The following is an 8,727-nucleotide window of genomic DNA, read 5'->3' as shown; positions in this document are numbered from 1 at the left end:
GGAAGATGATCCTGACTAGTGAAGCCTGAGATGCAGGATGCTTCTTGTTTCTGGTTTACACTGGTAAGGGTCTGAAGTTATCTTTGATGAGTAACTTCGTAAAGAAGGAAGGATAGGCACCTTCATAAATTTATTTCCTACTTTTTGGCAAGATGGTTGACAGAGAGGTTTTTTTTCCATAGATCTTCACTAAGTCCTGGTTAGAATAACAATTATACCAAACTGGCATGTTTGGGGATAGCAGATTCTGCTACCCTTCACACTGAAAATAATACAAGTTGAAAAATGAGAGGAAGAACTTATCTTTTAGCATTGCTCATAGGAGGGGAAAATCATATTTGATTTAATATCTAGGTCTTTAAAAGGAGTGTTTAATAAAAATCACATCCTTAGTTGTACAAAAATAGCTTGCTGTTTTTATTTACTTGCGAATATTTATAATAAAACCTGACATGGTCAAATATAATTGCTTGGGATCAAACAACCTCCTTGGCTATGAAATAAGTACAGGAGGAAGAGAATCGGCTCCACAGTCTGGCGCAGATTCAATGAGTTAGTGCATTTAGGGCATGTAATGCAGTGGCTTAGGAGCTGGGGTCTAAGTGGTGTGCTACACTTCTTCTCTTTCAGAGTTACCAGTGCTTCTTACAAGCAAATACAAAACAGCAAAATGTTACCTGCTCTAAAATGAACCAATAAGCAAATGCTTAAATGATATGAAGTAGCGTGGCTAGCTCATATAGAAAACTGAAACCTAGGAAGTTTATGGTTTACTTTTGATCTCCTGGGCAGCAAGACCAGGGCTGAGAAGACAACTGCTGATTGTCTAAGGAGAGAACTGGGGTTCTTTAAGAATCACATTGCAGCTTCTCTATGTGCTGGCTTTCTGATCTTTGAGAATTGACTCAGCTTCTCCGTATTTGTTAAACAGAGATAATGGTATTACCTATCTAGGAAAATTGCTACAGTATTAAATGAGTCCATGCACGTAAAGAGCTGTGCTGGGTGCCTGGCTCACAGCATGCATTCAACAGATCTTAACCTGTATTAATGGCGATATAAATATTCTATCTCATCTGTGTATTGCTTATGGAGTCTAAATTGCATATGGAGGGTCACATAATTGAGATCAATTCTATATTTTGCATCTAATTTTTGCTTCTAACTAGAGCATATAAGACAGAAACAATCAGAAATAATAGATACATAGAGATAAATACTGTAATTACAAGGCAACATCTTCCCTAAAGAAGTAATTAATTATAAACGAAGAGGCTTGAGTTTCCTCCTCTCTCCCTAAGCTCACACACACAAGAGGCTCTAACATTCTGAGGCACTTCAGCCTGAGAGCTTCTGAGACAAAGACAATGACATTCTCCAGACAATGCAGTCTGTATTTAGAAGCCAGGGTCATTTCTGGCATCAGAACAGTGTCCAGTGTAAGTTGAATTGCCTTTTTATGTGAGGAGCAGAAATGTTGTCTCTGCCTTCCCCACAACCACCTGGTTTCCATAGGCAGAGAAGAGGGGTCACTATCAAGGTCTGAGTAACGCCAGAAAAAGAACACGATCTCTCTGCGTGGGAAAAAGTTATGGCCTTCATTTGCAAGCAATTTGTAATGAATTCTCCAAAAATATGTGTTTTTAAGGCTTTCAGCCGGTCTTTAAAATGGGAAGTGGTTAAATCTCTCAAAGCTATTTTTTTTTAAACAAAAGAAAACTATGGTCTGAATGATAATGAATGTCATTGAAAAGCAGATAAAATGGGAAATTCTGAGAAGATGGATGTAAGGTCAGAAAATCACAATCTAGGCAAGAAGTGCAGCTAATGCTCTTCAAGTCACTGATTCCATGTGGGGTCACAAAGCCTGAGGTACATAGCAGTCTGGGTAGGCACTGGAGAGAATTCAGTGAGGTGAGACAGAATCTGTTTAGTTCCCATTGAAGAGATAAGACTTATAGCTGACCAAATGACTTACAGCTGACTAGTTAATTTTGTCCAATGCCAATGGAAAAAAAATCCCAAAATGAAGAACCAAAATGTGACTCAGCCAGAAAAAAGGCATTAAGAGCAAGTACTCTGAGTTATAGGAAGAAAAGAGTTCAAAAGTCTACGAGGAGCGGGGGATGCTTCATAGAGGCGGTGAGATCTTGTTTGAAACTCAGTGGAAGTACAACCCAATTATCAGTGTGAAAGAGTCACTAAGGGATGAACAGGGGTTGCTATACCACAGTGGGGCCAGGCAGGAATAGGTTCTGCCCTTAAGTAACCCGCAGGTGCAACTCTCAGACTTCTCATGGTCTATTAAACCTGGCTGCTAGGGACCCAGATTCCTCACGCAGGATGGTTTGAGCAGCATCCGACACTGGCAGAAACATCAGTCAGAGCCCAGGGGAAAATCTAAAGAATGTCCTAGAAGGGATTAACTAACTACACTGACCCTTAAGTCTCCTGTCCTGAACTGTGACCACCTGAAAGTGGAAGACATTGTGATCTATAGACTAGACTTTCCATGTCCCCCTCTGACATACTCTTTCTAAGGTCTGATAGACTATGGAGCATAATAGTCCAGCTTCTCCATGTTAAGATAGGACCCCATTCAGGAAGCAATTTTTGCCCAGGTGGCAGTTTCGGGCTTTTTGAAACATATTCTGGGTGGCTTGTCCCCTCACCTCCTGATTTCCACCCTCCATTCCTGTTTTGTAGATACATTTCCTAAGTTCATAGTTGCTGAAGATCCTGTTTGGCTTATAAGAAATTATACAGGATTGGAAGAAAGTTTAAAGCAGAAAACAAACACTATGGAGTTGCTTGGGGTAAGTTATCTGACATAGTTAGAAAAGCAGTGGATGGAAATCCCAGAAGACAGTTTAGAAACCCAGTTATTAGACAACAGTTTTCACAGCTAAGCAACAAAGTTAAGTAAGTGCATGTTTTCTTTTTGTCTATCAGCTGAGGGAACGTAGTATAGACAATTCTTAGATTGAACTGAAATATGATGAAGTCTGTGTTCTAACAATATCTCTTGCCACTTAGAACTGGACTATGCAAAGAACAGGTACTTAGCAACACTTGTCCACAGTCTCCTGTCCTATTTATGTACAATGAATTATTTTGCAGGAGCCACGCTGCTTGTGTGTCTGGATATGACTCTGGGGAACTTGTCTCCTGGTCCTGGAAACTGGATAGCATTCCAACTGGTTATCTAGAAAGTAGTAAGCTGATTCCAGTATGTGGCTTGCTCTGATGCTGTCTCAGGACTGAGCTCTGCGGAGGAACTCCCTTTTGGTTTTGAGAAAAGAAAGGTGATTTGATCTTGGAAATACATGCATATATGGACCCTCAGAGCGGCAGCCAAGCAGATGCTCATATTCACTAGACTGTATGAGGTGAAACCAATTTGGCAAAAAACCAATCACTATTTCATTCTTTCTCCCACACGTTGTTAGTTCTTTCTAATTCTTCATGTAAGCTTGCCTTGTTCCCACATCAGGACTGTGAGATGTGTTTTGCCAACTCTTTGTGTTGTTCAGTTTTAAACATTAGAGAAGCTCACCCTCTTATTAATTTCACAAATTCAACAATTTTTTTTAAATGAGTTTAATGAATGTTCATAGTGTACCAGATACTGCCTGTAGGAACAGATAGATGCCCATCCACTACTGAAGCCCTTTGTTACCTCTTGCCAAGCAAAAGAAACACAGGGCACCTGGTTCTAGTAGGAGTTTCTGGTCTAGTGACTAAGGCGAAACATACAGAAACATGCCGATTGGTGTGGTACATGCCGTATAAGAATAAGGTGAAGACTAGAGGAGTTCAAGTAACCCTGACCTTGTCGGGGGACAACGGGATGGGAACAGGAAAATATAGTTTCAAACCACCGTGGTGGAGAGGAGGTAGCAGAGTACCACCCTCCATGGGTGGCAGAAAATACAGAGTAGAGCCCCCGAGCTAGCAATCCTTTTACCTCCTTTTTATTCATCAGACACCCAAAACAATGGGGTAGAGCTGCCCACATTCTTCTCCCTTTTATAATATGGAAATACCTTCACAGACATACCTTGCCACGTGATTTAGCAATTCCGTAGGCATTTCTTCACTCAATCAAGTTTGGCAACCCAGGTTAACCATCATACTTGGTAGTGCCTTCGATTCTACCAGAAAGAAGACCATCATCAGCTGTGGATTCCTGATCTTGGATTTCAGGTCCATGAGCCCCAAATAGACCTATATTCCATATAACCTTGTCCAGTCTCTGGTATTATGTTACTATCAATGGGAGCTGTTCTAAGACAGTAGAATTGTTAAAACTCCGGTATTCAGACATAAGGACTTAGCAAAATGGAAGGAGGGCCTTTGAAGCAGAAGGAGAAGCATATGTCATGGCTGGATGTGGAAATGAACATGGAGTGAGTAAACTACTGGTTGTCAACAGAGCTGGGATGTGGACACTGGCTAATGTAGAGAGGTGAGTCAGATACAAAGGGTCACATTGTCATGCTCTATAGTACAGACACTTTGGAAGGCAGTCAGGAGCAATACAAACATTTATAAATTATTGCATTTGTTTATTTATGTGTGTGTTCCTGTGGGTGTCACAGTGTTTTTTTTTTTTTTTTTTTTTTTTTTGTGTGTGTGTGTGTGTAGGAAGAGGACAACTTTCAATAGTAGGCTTTCTCCTTTACTTGTGGGTCCTGGGAATCAGATTCCAGTCAGGCTTGGTTGCTGGTCATTTTACTGACTGGTCCATGTCACTGGCCCAAAGTATTTTTTTGATATAGTAATGTTTTTAATTTTATAATTAATTTAATTTTACATATCAGCCATGGATTCCCCTGTCCTCCCTCCTCCTGCCCTCCCCCCAACACACCCCCTATTCCCACCTGCTCCAGGGCAAGGACTCCCCTGGGGATTCAGCTCACTCAGCCTGGTAGATTCAGTCGAGGCAGGTCCAGTCCCCTCCTCCCTTTACCCAGGCTGAGCAAAGTGTACACAAAGATACCTCTATAATAGACTACTGGCAATGGTTGAGAGAAAGCCCGTACTGACCAACTCTGGTGATCGAATGGCCAAACACCCTAACTATCGTGATAGAACTCTCATCCAATGACTGATGGAAGCAGATGCAGAGATCCATGGCCAGGCCCCAGGTGGAGCTCCGGGAGTCCAATCGGCGAGAGAGAGGAGGGATTGTATGAGCAAGAAATGTTGAGGCCCAAAGTATTTATAAGAGATTGGTAATAAAATAAAATCATATTTTTCCTTTAGCTCCTTCTGGTGTTTCTTAAGAAAGGAAGGAAGGAAGGAAGGAAGGAAGGAAGGAAGGAAGAAAGGAAGAAGAAAGAAAGAAAAGCCATATATGAGGACAGAGTGGTTCTGTAGGGCAAAGGTCATATGCAAATTGGGCCTTGATAAGTGCAAATAAAGTGTGGGAAAATGTGCATGGTTGCGCAAACCTGTAATCACAGTACTGCGAGGCAGAGGCAGGAGTGTTGCCACAAATTTGAAGTCAGCCTGGCTTACACAGCAAGAACAAGGTCACGTGTCAGATGGGAGTGGGAGGTGAGAAAATGTGGGTGAGAAAATGTGTCACCACACCCTCCTGCCTCATCAACATCTTTGTACAACTAGTCATATTTTTGTAAAAACATTTCCTGTTTTTCACTAACTGAAAAGAAATTTACATGCTTGCGGTTAACAACTACAGAGTATACATCCTGTGATCAATCAACTACATATCTATATAAGCTCCTGCAGACCTTGGCAGTCCATCAGTTTGTGAGCTCCAGCCCAGAGGTGGTTTCCCTATTACGGTAACGTGAGTAACGGTTCTCTCTATATCTGGTTTGGTTTTAACAGGGTGGTGCTGTAACTCAGGATATGGTCCTTGCCCTAAGATCCTCATGTCTTCCACCAGGTAATAAGGCTGCCAACGGCTTGGAAGCTCTGTTTCTACCCAAAATCATTGGCACAAACAGGTGAGTCAAGGTCTTGACCCTGTGTCTGGCTCTATTCTGTTGGCAGAAGGTAAGGATTTGACTGGTACTTTTTTGCATTTTTGGTTAAGTTTCAGTGATGGATTTTGCTATTTAATGGTCATTTACTAATTTCTGCAAATGAATTAATGGTTTAAAAATATTTTGTCTCCCTTAGATGAAAAATGACAGAGAATTGAATTAGTGACACTTTTCTATTTATCTAATTTTCTCTAAGTCTAACTTGAAGAATTTGTAGCTACTAGGAAAATGAGAGTCTTGTGTATACCAATAAGTACATATAATGTTTCTGTGTTCAGGCTTGATTTATGGTTAAATTATATGCACATATATTTATGTATTTGTAAGTATGTATTTTCCTACTATCAGACAGTATTGTTAAAGTAGATTGTATTTTAGAAGCTCTGTTCTGATTGACTTACAGCTAAATAAGTGTTTATTTATTTATTTATTTATTTATTCATTCATTCATTTATTTGTACCTGTACATGCTCATGACACAGCCTGAGTGTGGAGGTCAGAGAGAGGAAGGAAAGTACAGTGAGTAATTTAGCTGCTTGGGACCATATCAGGTCATGCATACTCCTTGATAGCCTAGCTCACTTAGCCACATGTACTATGTATACATATCCCTCTCCAAACAGTGCATGAAGAAACCCCCAAAATCCTTTAATCTCTCACCTATATTAGGCTACAGATAAATCTTTCTCTGAACAATACCATAGCCTTCTTTGACCTTGACAACCATCAAATTTAGACAGTTTCTATTCAAGTCATATTCACAATATATCTGATATGAAGAATAGAAAGGCCAATTCAGCCTGAAATGGTTTTGGATACATGTACAGTAAGGTAAGCTGTGTCCTTCAAGTGAACTTTTAAGAGGAAAACCTTATTGACCGTCCTTGCCTTTGCATAATTTCACTTATATATGATTAAAATCAGGTGCATTATGGGAAGGGATATGTGCAATAAGAAAAATGGATATATGACCTAATCTACAATCAAAGTAGAGAATCATCCAAAATATGCTACTTAGTAAGCAGCCATACTTTCCTTTAGACTCCATTAATAGAGATCCCAGGCTGTAACCTGGGGCCCTTGACTACTATCATTCTTGGACCCACTGCCAATCTTAACAGTGTATCCCCGTAACATTTGTAGCATTGCTTCACTATGAATAAATTTATATTGCTTCATTTACAAATCTCTGTGAGCTCTGATTTTTCCGTTCTTTGGATAGGAGGCCAGGAAGCTGGGAATGCTTGGCAACTCTGAACCCACCTCTGACCTTGACCAGTGGTAAAATATTTGCTGAGCCAGGCAGGAGGTAAGAAAATAAACTCTCTACTATATTACTGCTAAACACTTCCATCATTCCCTTATGGTTCTCCTTTTCATTTGCACATCTATGACTGTAATGGCAAGTTGAACTAATTAGTTTGGTTGAAAAGAATCATCAGACTGTGTTCTCCTTGCACTATAAAATATAAGTGGCCGTGGCTGGACTTCACTTCACCTACCATCTCCTTTGCCAGAGACAGAAACAACGACAGAGGGGCAGGGGGAAGAAGCAACTGGTACCTTTCCCCAGCCAACTGCATGGTAAACTCCCCCTCCTCATAAAAATATTATTTCTGCTGTCTGGAGCAAAACCAAACTCTTTCTTCCCTTTCCATTTCATTTTCTTCTGCTTTCCCTTTTGATCTTTATACAAAGCTGAAGTGGTTCTACAAGTTTTACTATTCTTGAAATTCAAGCACTAGGAAGACACTTTGCAGGGCTGCTTGAGTCTTGGCTTGCCTGCACAGGCAAGTAAATGGTTGAAAGGGAAAGAAACACAAAACACCAACCTCTAATTCATTGAGGAAATCTGCTCTTTTCTAGAACAGGGTCGCCTTCTTCTGCTAACTTTGCTGGACTGCTTCTCCTGGCTTGCAAGCATCTGTTGTCTACTAACATCAATATGTCTGATTTTAGCCCTTTTTCCTGTGACCTAACGTCATGTGACTTCTTCAGACAGGTCATTATTAAACTCTGGGGGCCTCACAGTCCTCAAATAATAGAGTCTCTAGATTCAAGGATTCAGGGACTGTGTCCTTTCTGTGAAGTAAACTGGACTAATCCTCCCTCTGTACTTAGGGAAGAATCACTCTTTACTTGGACCAAACTTATGAAACACCTTATGTTATGTCCCTCTCAAATTTCCCAACATCTTTCGAGAGAAGACATTTTGATATCATGGCCCTTTATTGACTTACTTAACCTAGTATATGGCCTGTCAGAATCCGATTGTAATTATTATAGTACTAATCAATCACCATTCCTAACCATAGATAGAACTTCTCCTCCAACCCTTACTCAGGCAGTAACTCGACACATGATCCAACGCCTTTCTCAAGAGATTCAGTGGCAAGAGACCAGGTACAACAACTGGAGGGTGGCTAGAAGTCTATGCTCTCATCCAGGGGTGCCACAGCTAAAACTCTATCAAAGAAGGCGAAGGATGCAAAAGAGGCATCAATATTTATCAAAACTAAGGCACTGAGAATGTCCAGGTTCCACAGGGAGTACCCTGGGAACTTACATACTCATCCCATTCTTTCCTCTCTAGTGGATTCCTTTTTCATGGAAATAGGCTAGCAGTTCTCCATTTATTTCTGCCTCTACTCTCCATTGCAAGTTCTCATGGGAAACTCCCTTGTTGTTGCACTATTCTGCCCCTCAGGTA

Source organism: Peromyscus eremicus, chromosome 20, assembly GCF_949786415.1.
Source record: "Peromyscus eremicus chromosome 20, PerEre_H2_v1, whole genome shotgun sequence".
Classification (NCBI taxonomy): domain Eukaryota; kingdom Metazoa; phylum Chordata; class Mammalia; order Rodentia; family Cricetidae; genus Peromyscus; species Peromyscus eremicus.
Note: the sequence above shows the minus strand (reverse complement) of the source record.